Raw genomic sequence first — 18,487 nt, 5'->3', positions numbered from 1 at the left:
TGTGTTTAATGAGCGAGAAATAAAAGAATAATGATCAAAAAAGAAAATTAACAGTTTATAATATACGGACACACAAATATCATTTAAGGATAAGATATTTTTAAAGAAAACAACTTACATTAGATTTTAACGTGTTTTTCATATTTTATGTTCGAAAAAAAATGTTAAGATGGAAACTAAATGAAAAACAATTTTTATATGATTGAAAGGAATAATTTTGAAATTATTCAAATGAATAATTGCAGAATAGGTAGGAGGAATAATTTTCAATTTCAAGAAAATTGGAAATTCACAATTAATGAAAAATAATTCTAGGATTATTGGAAAAAAATATAATTTCATAAATACTGGAATAAATACAGAATAAATCACTGGAAATTCACAGTCAATAAAAACATATTTCGGAATATAGTGTAAAATTCTCAAAATCATATAACAGCCCAAATATATATATAATATAATGTGATTAAATTTAAGTATGATATAGGGCCAGTTTCATTCAAAGCCCTGGGCCCCGGAATCATTGGGCCCATGTGTTGAAACACAACTGTGTGAATCCACATATTGCGGTATGACATTTTGGCCCTTGGGTTTCATGGATATTTGTTCTTTTGGCCCTTGGTCTTCCTGGGAATTTTTTTTTTTTTGGCCCACAATCATCCAAGAGGTTTAAAAACTTCTGTCGTTCATTAAACATCGCCACCAATACCAAATGTAACGACACGAAAAAAAACTGCAAAAATATTTTCAGAAAATCTAAATAATCATCATTTAGAGGAAAAAAAACTCTCGTTTCTTCTTGCTTCAATTTCACGTAAATTACATCGAAAATTCTCCGAAAAAAAAGTCTTTTTAATTACAGGCGTGAGACTTGCTTATCTAGAGGTCCATTCCTACATAAATGAGAAATCAGTGTTTAAAATGGACGAGAAATAAAAAATAGTGATCAAAAGAAAATAACCAGTTTATAATATACGTACACACAAATAACATTTAACGACAAGATATTTTTAAAAGAAAACAACTCACATGAATTATTAACGTGCTTTTTTCCCCCTATGTTTTTGTAAAAAAAGAAAGTTAAAGATGGAAACTATTAAAACAGCTGCAGTTCATTAAGAATTCTCTCTACCGATAAATGAAATGTAGAGAAAGTATCCCTTGAAAAAAATGGAAATAAATAAAAATTAACGACGATGGAAAACTCGTCGCTTTTCAGCAGCATATACCGGGGAAATACTTGTTATTAATTGCCCAATTAGCGTTGGAAAACTACCAAAAAAAATTTTGCCCAAGTAATAATAAAAAAATATCGTCAATTGAGTACAGAAAAAAAAAAAGGTCGATACACCGACGATATATTTATATAAAACACGTAAAAAAGTTGGTTTTTTTTTGTTTGGAAGAGTCGGATGAGTTCTTCTAAAAATGTTAGGCCGTGAGGAGGTAGAAAGGACTTATCTCTTGGGCTTTTATAATGCGAAAGAAGCCCTGAAAAATAAGCTTTAGTTTCGCTTTTATTTTCCTCTTCCATTGATTTTTTTTTGTTTTCTCTATGGTCTTCTAATATATTTTGTTTTGTTGACTGTGGGTAGGTAAATAAATCATTGCTGAAGGAAGGACAGTTTTGACTTATCTATGTGATGTACGGTATAAAGTTTCGCCGATAAAAGGCCTTCGAGCTTTTCGACCAGAACGCCTTTCGGCCATGAATCATAAATTTCTTTTCGCCCTTCCTCCTAAATTTCACCTCCCTCTCTTGCTTAATTGAAATATCTTATAGGAAATTTATGTACTTTCCACGTAATACAAAAAAAAGAGGATTTTCAATAGGGATGGGGGATTTTATTTATTTTTTATTTGTTTTTAAATGTCTACTGCAGGAGTTCCCAAAGTGTGGGTCACTTGAATGAATTAGATGAGTCGTGAGAGATTTCCAAGACTAAAACGTACAAACAAGAAAAATGTATTTTTTCATTTTTCTGCAACTAAGTAAAAAAATGTCAAAACAAAAAAAAAATGCCTTTACACAACTGAACTACTTACGTATATTGTAATTTCATCAACTTTTACTTGCAATCAAGTTAATATTATGCAGAGTTACTTAGAAAGAATCATCCGGTTTCTCAAAATTAAATAGTTTTCAAAATTGAACACAGAATGATGAGTGATATGTTAATATAGAGAGGCAGAAGTGTGCCTACGTGTTATGAATGATTATTGATGGTCGATTTCAAGGGAGGATCATTTTAAGAAATTGAATGATACTGCACTTCTCATTTCAAAATAAAACAGCACTGCCAACTAAATATTGAAAAAAAATTGATTTCGTGAATTAATTAGGCAAATTGAAACCGGGAGAAAAAAGACATTATACGAAAAATCTTACGGCACTACATTTACTAACAAAAACCGGGAATATCCTGGAAAACCGAGACATATGGTCACCATATATGCAAAGGGAGGAAGGTCTCCGATAAATTTCTTGTCGTGGGGGGGGGGGGCAAAGTCGAAAAAGTTTAGGACCCACTGGTCTATTGCATTTCATTGGATGAGTTGGAGCAATTAGTCATATACTGAAACATCCCGACTTACGTTAAACAGAATTGAGCGATCTCTTGGGAAAAATGCACATTTTTGAAACTGAAATATAATCACGTGTTTACTTTTGAGATACAGTCAACGTCGCTTAATGCGATCAGACCGGAACTCGGAATTTCTGATAATAATAACCGAATACTAACTATGTCCACAAAAAGAATCCCATTCGTAAGAACGGTGACCATACATCCCGTTTGGTCCAAGGGGATGTATGGTAAACTGGTTTTGATTAACAAAGGACAATCGTTTTTTTTTTTCGAATTGTTGGTTGCAAAATGTTCAATCGTTCCATTTCTTTAAATTCTAAAATAGGACTCTTTTCCCCTCCAAGCTAAAATGTTGCTTTTTTTTTTCTGCCATTGTGCGACGTTAGAATGACGTATTCTAATATGTACTACGAATCACAACAATTTTCATAATAATTAGTCTCTCGGAAAAGGAAATTCGAATCTGTTGAACTGAAAAAAAAAAAAAATACGATCAAGAACTAAACGGAAAAGGTTTTTTATTATTATACATTTGCCTCTATTATAGCAAAGCCATAGCAAAAGCAGCTCCACGCCTACATGGATCGTAGCGAATACTACGAACTGATGACGACGATAAGTATTGATATGTTTGTCAAACATCAACAAAAAGGGTAGAAGACAACACCTTCTAGCTCTCTACATAGTCTTGCAGCTTGACAAGGATAACTTGCATTGAAAAAAATAACTTCGGCCTTTTAGCTTCGGAATGCGGAAAAAAAATAATTTCGACGGAAACAAAGATTGATAACTATAAACGGATTTTTCCCATGTTATGATATTGGTATGGTACGTTCTTTGCAAAAGGGATAACAATTTAATGATAACATTATCCGTGGTTATAATTCGACTGTTGTATAGATCAGTTTCAACCTTTTTCAGCCCATGCCCCCATGGACAATATTTTCTTCACGTGGCTCCACTGTTTTTTTACACGGCCCCTCCCCCTACCCTCATAAAAGAGAGGAAACCCTTTCTATACTGTATGATGCCTCTTTCCTTACTACACATACATTACGCGTACACGCATATTCCAACATTTATCAATTCGTTAGAAATTCAGCAGAGGAATGTGGACGAGCTGCATGTGTGGTTTAGTAATATCAATATGTTCTACCGTGTCGCCATTACAGCATTACGGCAAGGTGGGTTCGACTCAACGATCGTAATTTCACAGCGATATAAAGCCAACAACACTCAATACAATATACTGAGCTTAAAAAAAGTTGACGACAAAAACATACAAAACTTCAAATCAAAAACATAAAAATAAAATAAATTTACAAATAAAAACACAAAAACATCAAGAAATTACTCTAAAACTATAAGATTAAAAGCAAAATGAAGGATAATACAAAAGCAAAAACGAAAATTGAAATAAAAACCTTCTAAACAACAAACCTTAAGGCGAAAAATGACAGATTAAAACACAAAAACGTATAAGACTTTGAACTCAAAAGTTAAATAAAAAAAATGCAAATAAAATATAGGATATGAAATTGAGGCGGTTCGAAGGCTGTGAATTCAGAACATGCAAAACATGGTTATACCCTATTTTCGACGTACACATTAAGACATACGGCAAATAATATATTCATCGATCATATTCTATAGTTATGTCAATGTTGACCATTGGCATAACTATATGCCACTCAAATCAACACTATTTCGAATCTAGAAACTCGGAAAATTCGGGTTGCCACCTCATGCAGTATATGAACATTTCATAAATACAGAAGTAATTTTTTTTTTTTTCGATAGTAGGTAATCTGTTTCGTTAGTGTAATACTATTTGCGCATGTAGCATTCTATATGAAATAGATGTATATAAAGTGAACATACAAAGACACAAGTACTAATCCTATATTGGTTTCTTTTCTCACTTCATACTTACTTTGGATGAGATTTATCCGTAATCTCCTAGTTCCGCTCTGAGTCGTCACATTTTGTGTCAGGAAACCAAAAGAAGGAAATGAAAAAAAATAATAATAATCTAGCAGAGAGATATCATAGTGTGCTTCTTACATCACACGTACGCACAACGTTGCTGCCAGAAATATTATCAGAAAATGGAAACTTTCTTCTTCTCCTTATTATGGAAGTCTTCTTGTCCGCTTTCTTTTATGTAATCTTGGAAAAAGAAAAAAAGACGACGTATAAAAAAGGAAGCTTAAGAAAACAGAAGAGAGAAGATGTTCGCTTTCCTTTCAGTTCAGAAACAAAATTAGATTCGGGATGAAAGCAGCCGAATCAAATCAGGAGCTTGTATAAGACGACTATCTGATAACGTCACTTATGGACGTTGGCTTTTTTTTTCTTACTTCGAACTCTGACAGTCTATAATACATATCTGCAAAAGAAATAAAAGATTTCATTATCGAGATATTTTTTTTTATCCGTCGCTGCGGTATGTGTCGTATTTGTTGGTCAATCCAACGTTTTTCGAAATATGATTTCAGAAACTTGCTGCATGTACACTAGTCACTGTGCGGTCGTGTGAGCATCGTGATGGACTCACATCGTGAGAATCCGAGTTAGAACCCTACTGATGGTACAGTGGTGGTCGGCTGAAGTTGGTTTCCTGCGGTTTTCTAACTAAGGCACGAATGCAAGCGAGAGAGCATGGAGAGATCATCAACACTATACTTACATATATTAATATGAAAATTCACGAATTTGCCATTTCTATTGTGAAATAAGGAAAGACAGATGATAGCATGTAGTGGCAGCGTCCACAATGGATAGGTGCCGTCAGCAAATTGGTAAAAGAGTGCGCCTGCGCGATGGTGGAAATGGACTTACGTTTTGCCGCTCAAACGAGATGGTCCCGCGGTGCGCTTGTATTGATATGTTCTTGTAGTTTTTATAATGTTAATTGCGTAATAAATGTTTAATTATCTTTGAATTGTAAAAGAAGTGTTGCCTTTAACCACCTCATTCCTTCTACAACAAGTACCAGTAACGCGAAACAACTCGTCAGTGTCCGCGGATTCAATCCGGAGGAGGAATATCGAAAACAAAAGTGCTTTTTCCCTACCGATACTAAGTGACCACCGATAGATGGCACCTTCATATATGGATGTCGTTCGGTTGGTTAGAAAAACATATATAATTGTAAAACAACATGAATACATTCGGGGTACCCATTAAAACAGGTTCCTGCATGCGTGGCATAAGTTCCCCAAAGGAATGTTTACGAGAAGCGTGTGCAGTTAATTTGTACTACCTGCTGTGATGTTGTGTTGTCATAGGGGCGGATTAGCATCGCGAGGAATTGGGTTCGAACCCTACCGGTAGAAGGGTGGAACTTGATTTTAGGTGGTTTCCGTATCTAGTGTTGTGTCTGATTTTTCAGTGCGGCCATCTATATTTCAGAAGTGAATTCAGTGAAGTATAATGTTTGAATATCTGTGCCGTCTGTAGGCCTGTTGCTCTCTTCGACGAGAACTTTTAACGGGGAGATCGGCTCGCATGCGTGCCTCGAAGGTGAAAATACATGGCTGCATTGACGCACAACGTTAGATAGACACTCAGACTGTTAGGTACATCTGCACACTTCCGGTAGAAATCAGTTGGTAGTAAATCGCCGAGGGCGATAGACCGTATTTTTGCTCGGTTTTAGAGGGTTTAAGTAGTACTAGTAGTTCTCACACTAGTTAGGTGACCGACCGTTAATTTGATTAATTCGAAATCCCAGAAATAGTGATTTTGAAATGTGCCTAAATAATTGCATTGTAATTATTCATTAATTTCATAATTATTCATAACTTCAATTGATTATGATTATTTAGGATGCATTTAATTAACAAATATTTTTTGTCCAATACAAACAAGCAGTAATGCGCTTACATTTATCTTCACTTACTTTTGAATTGTCATATTTTCACTGCACCCCCTACGAAAAAAAAAAGGTGATTGACAATAATATTCACTTTTTTAAAAGAAACAGAAATATGTGACTGTTTAATCACAATATTTTATACATCCTCTAGCTTTGTTGATAAATTAGTGAGTACTAATTAATTCACGGAATAACTTATTCATGCGACGATTACAAAGGTAAATACACCGTCGTATTAAATAAAAACGCAAAATTCCGATAAATGCATGCAAGAAAGCTATGCCTTAAATCATAATAAAACGAACAATTGAACAATTAATCATCACAGAATACACAAATACATTTTTTTTTCACGGATAAACAATCGTTATTATTATATGGGAGTGATATCTTCTAGACACGTTCATGCACAATCCAATTTATTTAAATTTTTCTTTCATCTTTATATTTAGTACAAATAATTGAAATTAATTATCAATCTCCTTTTTTTTAGAAATAATTCCTGCGATCCTGTAAATTCGGTTGAAAATTAATTTTCAACAATATCCGAAGAGGCTTCGATAAATTCTAATATTATATGTGATAGAAAATTTTAAATCTAAATTTGAAGAGGAAATTTAAAAAAAACTTTTTAAAAAACTAAACAATAAAATTGCTACAATTGGACATCTAATATTGTGCAGTCAATGAATGGGATTCATCTGGTTTCATCTATGGCTATGTAGTTATAACATGAATCATATAATTAATATGGTAATCAATGAAATGAGGAAAAGAAATTATCCTAAACTATTTAAATAATTTCATAACTATTAAAAGTTCCTAAACTGTTAAACTAATTAAATAACTATTTTTATTATACGTGATGTATAGTAAGGCTGAATGATTTCTGGAATTAAGAAATTCAATGAACTTTATAATAACTATTATATAGGGTGTCACATAATTTCGCAAATAGTTTAAAAATTCATGAAAATGAATGTTATTTTTATTAAGAGCGATTTCTTTGTGACACAGAAAAAACTTTTGTTCAAATTTCTGCCGATAGAGGAAGAACTCAAATCAGTAGTGATTGCTTCTGAACTTCTCTTCAATGTCTTCTGTGTCCTAAACATTTGTAAATCTTCTGCTGGAGATTCGTGGCTGAAATAAATAATAGAGGACAGCAGTTTAAAATAAAACGGATAGATTTATTCTGGATAGATTCCAGCTTATCTATATTTCTTTGTGTAAGGGAATCCCGGATTTCGAAGCCATAGGAGAGTACAAGAAGGATAACTTTATTTTAAACTGCTTACAAATTTATGGGACACGCTGTACTTAAATCAATGATAAGATAATCGATCTAATGAAGGGAAAGAAATACCAGTATAAATTTTCTGATGATGCATCATATATTGGTGAGAGGCGACGGAATTTCACTAGGCTAAATCTTAGAATATATTAATTCCCATATTTTATCAAATCCTCGATTCGGTCAATTTTATTTCTATATCCCTTTCCCTTTTTTCTCTTCTTACACACACACTTCTGTACACATTTGTACGCTCCACAGCTGTTTAAGGGGGCTACCTACGCGTGGATAGACGGTTTACTACGGTACTACCGATGAAACTCCTTTATTCAGATGCGTTGGAAGGCCTTATAACTTCTGAAGTTTCGTCGAATTTATTAATGCAGCCAAATCTCGATAAGTTGAATGTACATCGACAAACAAAAAACTCCGAGTTATCGTTAGTTCGATTTATTTGAAATTACAATTTCAGAATGGGGAAAAAGAAAGGGTTATCAAGATAACAGCGCTATATTTATGAATACCGTACTAGTAAAACATGTCAAACAACTGGAGAGATGAAGAAATTCGAAAAGATAATTCTAATTTCATCCTAATTACTTTTTTAAATGAGAATATTTAGAAATAAATATCCATGCGTACGTACATCATCACGTATCGTCATATACATGATGTATTATGGAAACGCACGCAATATATATATATATATATACATATATACTTATATATGATATATGTGATACTCGTATAAATGAAACGAATTATAAATAAAGAATATACTGTACACAAAGTTATTTTCTGTGGCAAAAAATTCAGTTATTTTTGACTGTCTCTGTTTTTTTTTTGCTTTTGTGAGAAAATCATTCACTTGTTGCAACCAGACAAATGAATCTGCTGGATTCTATTGCATGCTATTTGCTACATTATACATGCTGAATTGTACTGCTACATGCAGAAGATTTTATTGCTAAATGCAGAAGATTTTATTGCTAAATGCAGAAGATTTTATTGCTAAATGCAGAAGATTTTATTGCTAAATGCAGAAGATTTTATTGCTAAATGCAGAAGATTTTATTGCTAAATGCAGAAGATTTTATTGCTAAATGCAGAAGATTTTATTGCTAAATGCAGAAGATTTTATTGCTAAATGCTAAATTCTATTGCTGAACGGCAATTTCTATTGCTAAACGGCAGATTCTATTGCTAAACGCTAAATTCTATTCTTAAATGTTAAATTTCATTACTAAATGTTAAATTTCATTACTAACGGCCGTATTCACCAACACAGTTTAAACTGCAATCGCAGGTGAACGGATTGGTTGAATTGAGGATTTTAACCAATCCGTGTCGATCGCTAATCGTTTAACCTGCGATTGCAGTTTAAACTGTGTCGGTGGATACGGCCGTTAATGTACAATTCTAGTGATGACAATTCTAGTGAAATTATTTAAATTTCTTTCATTCCCAAAAACTTCGACTCAAAGGAAGAAAACTTCTAGATAAGGGACATTTTTAACACTAAAACACGGAAAAAATTCTGATCCAAGTGAAAACTTCGACTTAAACAGATATTCGAGTTATCGGAGTTCGACTTATCGCGAATTGACACGAGTTATTTTATAAAAGTTTCTCCTTCCTCATATTCGATCGGTGCTAAATCATCCAATTCCTTGTCGGAAACTTTTCTAACATACAGATATTGCTTTCATATGTGGAAAACAGCGTTAACGTAAATGCGCTGCATATCGCTATGGTAGAAAACCCCCCACAGGTTAGCGCACCATTCTACTAGTGAAATGAACCGAACAACAACAACATTCAGAATCAATTATCAAACTGTCAAGTTCTGGTATACATTGACCATAAGGCGAAAAAAAAATTATCATACGTCATATAATGCAAAATAAAAGGAGATACATTTGACAATCTTAAGAACTTGTCTGCTAATAATAGGAAAAGTAGGTCTTCTAAATATTTTATAAATACCTCTCCCTTCTAGAAAAATTCTCGCGTTTTAGCATAAAAATCAAGTCTCGGAATTGGTTCGATTACTCTGAACATGCGACACACATTAAAGAATTCATGAAGCAGAGAAACTTTCACAATTTTCTGAGCACCTAGTTTAAAAGCGGTTTGTTAAATATTTTCCAGTTAATATTATGGAGAAAATGCTTTCAGAATTTAAGGAAAATTTCAGTACGACGATTAAAGTTTTCTCGTAGATAATCTCGTCTTTGTCCAAGTTTAATATATACATATATTTGTTCGCGTTAAGATTTCGAAATGAAAATATATGCCAACAGAGAGATTTTAGTGTTTATAATAAATAAATATTTGATCTATATTGATTCATTCTGTATTAATTATTTGTTAATTTTTTAATTAGAATGTAAATTATTCTGTATACTGCTTTAACGCACAATTCATGAAACAATTAACATGATTTGACTTCATACACAAACTTCTAAACAGAAAGTCCTCGGACCATGCTTTGAAAATAGTGTGTATTTGGGAAAAAAAATCTGACTCCCGTCACTTGTCGGTTTTTGACCTAAAATCCTCCTCTGCTCCGCATTCATGCATCCGTATTTGTTAGGGCATCTTTTTCCCAGCCACCTCATTGGACATTTTGCCTGTTGTGGCCATGCATTTGTATTATGCGGTTCTGTGGGAATGAATAAAACTAGCGCTATCTTTAGCTAAGACATCGCCTTCTCTATTGCAGGTATCTTCAACCCATTCAACAATTACCCATTGCTCGCGGACACCATGCTGCTCCCATGAAGTACTTAGAGTGTTCAGTGCTCTTGTCCGATATCTTGCTCGTGAGTACTGGATCAACGTTCCAGTTAAACATCTTGGAGGAATTGCATTCAAGGATTGACATCATCGTCATTTCATGCATTCGTACCTCAAACTTGCCGTAAGGGTGCTTTTCTTTTGATGATGGGTACAGCTAGTGTTCGCTACTGGAACAGGTTGAAGACCTCTGATCTAGAGCTACAGATAGCGCTGACAGAATACCCCCCCCCCTCCAGGGCGTTTCTAGGAATAGGTACAGTAGTAGTTCGCATTCAGACTTTGTTTTTGAAGAGAATTTTTGAGTAAATAATAATAATAATTTAATTTCAAAATAATTTTAATTTCCTAGGAAAAAAAACATTCTTTTCCAGAAAAGTTCATTGCATCCATAATCCCGGAATCGCCCGGACTGCGAGAGGATGATGGTTTGATTCCTTGCAGAAAGATATCAATTTTCTGAATTTCATCTTAATTTCTGCTGCATGTGTGTGTGTGTGTGTATCTCTAGTCTCTTTATTTTTGAAAACTATTTTGGCATCGCAGGTACACTAGGGTGGAAACAATCCGTTATAAAAAATACAAAGACCCCACAACAGGCGAAATGTCTAACGAGGTGGATGAAAAAAAATAAAGTTATAACTGATAATGCTCCATAGTTTCGGATTCCGTTACAAGCGCGCTCTGTCTTATATTGGCTCTCATATGCTATAGGTTTTTCGTTTCATGCTCAATTACATAAATCCCATCTCAGATCTCCCAATCGATACCAAAAAGAATAAAAAAAAGGAGAAACAGTTATTCCTAGACCAATAAAATGTTCTCTAGAAAACCGCTGATTACCGTATTGAAAGCAAGGTGCGGAAGGCAGGATATTCCGCACGCGATGCGATCATGACGACGACGACGGTGATGATCTTGGTACATAGCTGAATATTACCCAATAATCAATCTACATAACTTCTTCTATTAGTATAAATAGTAGTAGTAGTAGTAGGGAGGTGTGTTTATGATTTAATAAGCACATCTCGTGTGTGTGTGATTCACGCTGGTAGAACTTGGAAAATATTTGGCAGAGCTGCTCGCTCGCTCGTACCTAACTCATTAGGGTGAGCGCTCTGATTTAGGGAGAGAGAGACTCTATATCAACCCCCGTTCCCAAAATCCAACCCAACTACCATACATTACCATTTACATCGAACTAGAAATCACCATAATTTGCGGGCGATATTTAATTTATCTTACTGTATGAAGCAAAGGCAAAGGAAACAGGAAACCGATACCACACATATGCATATGCAGCTTTTGCGAAAAGAGCGATGAGAGGGAGTGAGGGAGAGCGAGAGATACATTTGCATAAGAGACTGATATTCACCCAAAAATTAATCGGATTAGGGTGGGTGAAAGAGAGGAGCCAAACCAAGCGAAAGGGGGAGACGTCGGTAGAAAATGCTAAAGATTTGTGAGTGAAGAGAGAGATGTTGGAGCCAGATAATGCTGTATGAGTTTTGGAGGTATAAAGAGAGAGAGAGAGAGAGGCGAGAGATATATATTTTCTCATGCCGTCTGTTAAAAGCCATCGTCGTTGCTTGTAATTTATTACGAACTGATATGCATTAATAACGGGCAGAGGTGGAAAAATCACACGTCACATTTCGTTGTGCGGTTCATTTATTCCCAGAGTAACGTTTGTTGCGCATTTCAATGCTCTGCTACGGACAGACAGAGAGGATTGTAAATCTCTTTCTCTCTTTCAAACTCCCCTCCTCTTTCCCACTGGGTGGATTTTCCAGGGAATAAGGTTGTGTTTTAAGTGGATTCGTATTTTATCATAAGAGAGAGAGAGGAAAAGTGGAATTTTCACGACTTTGATAAACTGAAATTGAAGATCTTCTTAAGGAAGGTTTGGGTGAGCGTGAAGAAAATTCCGAATCATTATTTACGATGAGTGATGAATTCTAGTATTCATGGTATATTCGTTTGCTTGATTGGATCCGACGGATATCCTAACTTTCAGGCAATTAAATAATTATTTCTAACATATTTTGACCGATTGATTTGGCATTAATTTTATAACATTTGTTAATTTATTACGGTTATGATTTGATACTTTATTGGATATTCCATAAAGATAGCCACATTGGTAATGGGATTGAGATAATTAATGTATTTATTTTGAGGATTGGTATTGCCAACTTGATATCAATGGTGAATATCCTTTCATCATTGGGTGATATAAAATGAGTTTGTCAATAATATATTGAAGCCTAGATATAATACCCAGTGCTTCCCTGGTCATATACAAATTGTGAGTATTGAGGAAGTGAAAGATTATTGTAAAGGAGTAAAAACATGTCTGAAATACATTGCTTGAGACCACGGTAACCAAAGTAAACATTCCAAAAGTCATTATTGGCGCAGAAACAAAACCATTGTTGCTCACAGTTTTATTGCTCATTTCGGGCATTTTCCTTTCTCGGATGAACTCTTAGCATGTTGTTCAAATGGGACTCCGTTTGGTATAAATGCAAAATTTGAGCGACAATCGGTCTAGAATTTTAGATTCGTATAAAGAACACACACACACATGTGGACAGACAGAAAATAAATTTTATATAATACGGTGATAGTAAAGAAAATTCCGAATCACATACAAATTTTTTACCCTTAGTGATGGATTCTAGTATTCGAGGTATATCCGTTTGCTTGATTGGATCCTAATGATATCTAACTTTCGGGCATTAAAATAATTATTTATTTTTGACATACAGAACTTTGAATGATTGATTGGCTTGATAATGTCTGTTAATCTCGTAAGGTTAATATCTGAAGCTTTGTTGAATGTTTCTTAAAGATAACAACATCGGTAAATGTTGTCAGATAATTGTTGCATTTAATTTTTGAATTCGAATGGCGTACCTGATACCAATGATTAATATCCATCCGCCATTGGCGTTATAATTTTTTTTTTCAAATATATCGACGATTATGAATACGATGCATTCTTGTTGGCACTACATTTATGCCGATTTAACCGGAGTATAGACTTCAAGAATTTATGAAAATTTTCAAGTTAATATATAGGCTTACACTACATTCCTATATGTACATTAGGATAAATTTCAGTATTTATGAATTTACTCAGAAAAACATGGCCAGTGTAGCATTTCAACCAAAAGGCTATAAGGCTGCCATTTTTGAATTTTTTAAAAATATATTTTCCATGTTGTAAAATAAATATTCGACGAGGGTGATATATATCAGCTACAGTGCTTGGATTCAAGAATAAATTCATTCAAAAATCTCTCAAGATATTTAGATAAAATGGAAAATGAGATGTAAATACACACACGAGTGTAATTAGATAGAACTATTTAGATATTCCAGCAATTCTGAGCTTCATTTTCGGTCATGATATTTTATGACAAAAAAATTTCAAGTTGTTTTAGCCTTGCATTTTGACCGGATAGTTTTTAACCACCTTGTACGATAAGTACATTTCTCGCTAACCATTAGCCCAATCAATAAGCATATGTGTGTATTTGAAAAAACAGTTGAACGTTAATGGATATTATCATAAGCGTCCGGATAATGTGATCCTAGTTTTTCTAAATAACGTAGAGAAATTTTTGAAAGTAGAAGAAAAATGAATTTTAAAACTTTGTAGAATCTTTTTACTATAGTCAGTTATCCTGAGTTATCATTGTTTTATTACTAACTGCAATACTTTCATAATTTAGTTCAATTCTTTTTCTTAGTTAAATGAGTATTTTTAAGCTTCTTTTTTGATTTTTGAATGCAAATTAATTTTGCATTGATAATTCCATTGCATTTTTATACCCAGTAGTATAACTGTCTTACGTCATATATGATATATTCTTAGCACACAATGGGCTTGTCTTTATATATATCCATAACTACCGTTTGTCTTTATACCATCAAAATTTTTATAACGAAATTGAAAATATACATTTTTGAAATTACTTTGCAATGTTGAAAATTGTTCACGCGTTTCCTCAGTGGTATTATCATGATTTTAAAATAATTTAATTAATTTTTAACATTTAACTGAATTAATTTTATTGGAAGAAAAATCGTATAAAATTATCCTTGAAAATATGCATCAAGATAATATTTTATTTATAAAACTAAAATAATTTAAATTTCTAAATATTATTCTGAAATTTTGTTTTAAAATAAATTTCATCGATTATCGATAATGTTATTTCGTTGTTGATTTATTACGATTTCGTAAATTGAAGTTATTTGTTAATTCACTTATCATAAATACATACAAGTATTAATATATAAATTGTTTTTCTGAAATTGCGTAACTACGTAATTTCAGATTTGAATCAGTTTTTCCAGCTGGAGAGAGTTTTTTTTTAATAACGGATTTCCATTATAATACCTCAACAATACTTTTCCAAATATTAATTGTAGACTTTAATTGTAAAGTGTACAAGTAATATTTATCGGAAGAAAAAATTTCAAATTTGTTCCTTTCTGAAACTTTTCAGTCTTTTAGGATAAATATTTAGATTCAATAACAAATATACTAGTTTACTTATAAATGAATGACACAAAATACGTGAATGTTATTACACTAACATAGTTCATACCTTTTGGGCTGTTATGTTGTGCTCTACGCTTCTTTGAAGCAGACGTTTCGTCCACTACTGCGGTGGAAATCTTCAGTGCAGTTTTCGACAAGCAAGGAGGTGGAACGTCCTTCTTGGATAATCGTTATCCATAGACACTTTTGCTGCAGACGCAAAAGGATGAACGAAAAACGGTAATTCAAGGAAGTCGGTTAGTCTTCTTTCTTGTCAAAAACTGCACTGAAGATGTCCACCGCAGTAGTAGACGAAACGTCTGCTTCAAACAAGCCTGGAACACAGTAGTATAACAGCCCTAACAGCTCGAAAGGTATGAACTTTATTATAAACTCCATCCGTGAAAGCCTACCTTCTGTTATTACAGTTTCCCTATTTGCCGCTGAGATAAATTTTGGAAATAAACTATACGTCATGAAATAATTCCTTTTAATTTAAGAATTTTAATATTCATATTTACACGATTTTTAAATACATATTTTCGCCCAAATCAAACACTCGAAAATTCTGAATCTTTGGAGTAAAGGAAGATAACCTAATGCATTCGGCTTTAAAAGGGAGAGTATATAAAAAATAAATTCTCTCTCTCTCTCTCTTATTGGATTGGAAAATTAATTGGATTAGGTTTACTAAAGACATTTTTGAATAAAATTTCAACATATCATGAGAAATTTTCGCTACTACTTACAGAGGATAAAAGACGCATTACTATGTATGGAAAAACATTTTCAAAATATCGCGAAAGATTTTTTTTTTTACCTATGCATTTACATATAATTTTTATTTTCAATCTGTAATGTATACAGAATATTTTGTTTTTCCTTCATGTTCTACATGAATGACATTAAGTTGTTGCTATTCCATAGGAGTAACTGATGCCGCGAGCAGAAAAGAAACACTTTTATTGGATCAAAACACGTAAAATGTATTTTAACCCTATAGATAAAGAATATTTGTGATGGGTCTACGTGACTTGAAAGAATAACAGATTCTAGAAAAGTCTGCGTCAAAATTTTAATGCACGTTTATGGACTTTAACTTGGGTTTTAAAAAGAATTTCTAACTATATGATTTAATTTAGAGTCTTTTAAAGAAAAAAATTGATATTAGATATATTTTTTGGAATCAATATTCTTTTATTCTATAATTGATTTTGGCATTATTTGTGAAATAATGAACAGCTATTCATCATATGCAGAATATACAGGGTGACAGCGAATAAGCCCTTATTTCAAAATTAAATATCTCTACAACAAAGATCAATAGAATTATGCGGTAAACGGTACGTTTATTAGCAAAACTGTAAAAATGTTGTACAGAAATTTCGAAAATTTAGTTTATTTTTTAATTTTTTTAAATTAAAAAAAAAAAAAAAACTGGAGATTTTGGGGTTCCGAAAATCCTCATTTGTGTGAAGAGAAACCACTGCATTCGCCTAAAGTTACTGCATGGGCTGCGGTATGCGCCAGGGGCATTATCGGCCCCTTCGTCGTGCGAGAAACGGTTACTACTGAACGTTACGCTACAATTTTGGAACAATTTGTCAGCACACATGGCGCATACCGCAGCCCATGCAGTAACTTTACGCGAATGCAGTGGTTTCTTTTCACCCAAATGAGGATTTTCGGAACCCCAAAATCTCCAGTTTTTTTTTTTTTTTTTTAATTTTAAAAAATTTAAAAAAAAACTAAATTTTTGAAATTTCTGTACAACATTTTTACAGTTTTGCTAATAAACGTACCGTTTACCGCATAATTCTATTGATCTTTGTTGTAGAGATATTTAATTTTGAAATAAGGGCTTATTCGCTGATCACCCTGTACATCTATGTGTATTAGAGTATGTTTTGATTTTTTTTAATAATCTAATTACTTTTAAATTTGTAACACAGCAAGTTCGTCTCGAAATGTGCTGCTTTCTAGGTGGAACGTGTAAAAATGGTTTTTTAATTGAATCTGTTTTCGTCTTTATATGGGTGATACAAAAGAAAATCTGGGTTAAACCCAAAACCGCCTACACGCCATTGATTAAAGCCAGACGCTCTACCTCTCCTGAATCCCTGTATACCACCCCAAATACTCTCCCATGCAATACAAGCGAACCTCTCGGAAAATAGACGAATTATAAAAAAATACATAGTAAAAAAATATACATATATTTATATATATAATGAAAAAAAATCTCAATCAATGGGAGTCCTCTGAGGATTAAACATACAATACTTCACAAGAAAATGCAAATCAGGATGATAGTTTAATAGTGCTTGACATGGGTATGTTTCATGAGCCTTTGCCACGTCTACTATGGAGTCTATGACCATCCATTTGTCTGAGATTCACTCTCTAGAAACTATCACCAATACATGCGTTTATAAGGGGTATATAGTAGCCTACTGAAAATGTGTTTCGTAATTCCCATTAAATACATAGTGTATATTATTAAATGTGTTCGCCTGGTAGTACCTACTTTCAAAACCCTCGAAGGAATTGAACTGCCTTCAATTTTGCAGCATATTGAAACACAGTCTGAGCCTGTTTACTTCAGGTGATTGGCGCATAGGTGTATTAGAGTGCTTGGGTGCATTAGCGTTTAAGGGCGCTATTTGCGTATTTATGGTTAATGCGCCAAAGAGCCGAAGTCAAACTCGAATGGCATCGGTATTTGAAGGCCTACACATACATACATACACACTGGAGTTTCTGAAAATCAATATAACTTCACTCGTAATGCACTGTATGGTGAGGGGAGGGAGAATTCGAGAAATGCTTGTTTCTGTCTCGTCCAACAGAAATTCATATAAGCCTTGCCTGCCTGCCTGCATTTCGTAGATCGGTCGCAATTACGCGGCGCATTCGCCGTTGGCCAGTGGATGCTTGTGCTTTAAGGAGAAGAAGGCAAAGGATGGAATGGGAATATACACACACGCCGTTCCTTGAGAAGTATGGTGGACGTGGGGTTCTAGAGTGGGAACCCTGGGAAACTGTGGGACGCTCACCATTCATTTCCAGGAGCTCGGAACTTTCCAAAATGGCATGTGCTAATACCGATAATAAGGGAGGATCGAGGAATGGGGAGGGGGGATTATGGGCTGGAAAGGATTCCCATTCCTGAAGACATCCGACCATCCTTTCTCTTGTCCCCCGTATCCCTTACCTATAAGTTCCTCCTTCAACAACCTCTCGCGCGCACTCCTTCATTCTTCCTTCAATCTAATGAAGGCATTCCTTCCAGGCATTCCTGGGAGCAGAGTGTGGAAGCAATTGGTTTCTACGAACTTTAATCAACGGCTCGAGCTGTCAGCCACCATTCA

The sequence above is a fragment of the Pholcus phalangioides genome, unplaced genomic scaffold, assembly GCF_987345545.1.
Source record: "Pholcus phalangioides strain wild (caught in Gottingen) unplaced genomic scaffold, Ppha-v1.0 ptg000004l_1, whole genome shotgun sequence".
NCBI classification, from domain to species: domain Eukaryota; kingdom Metazoa; phylum Arthropoda; class Arachnida; order Araneae; family Pholcidae; genus Pholcus; species Pholcus phalangioides.
This window is presented reverse-complemented; position numbering follows the sequence as displayed.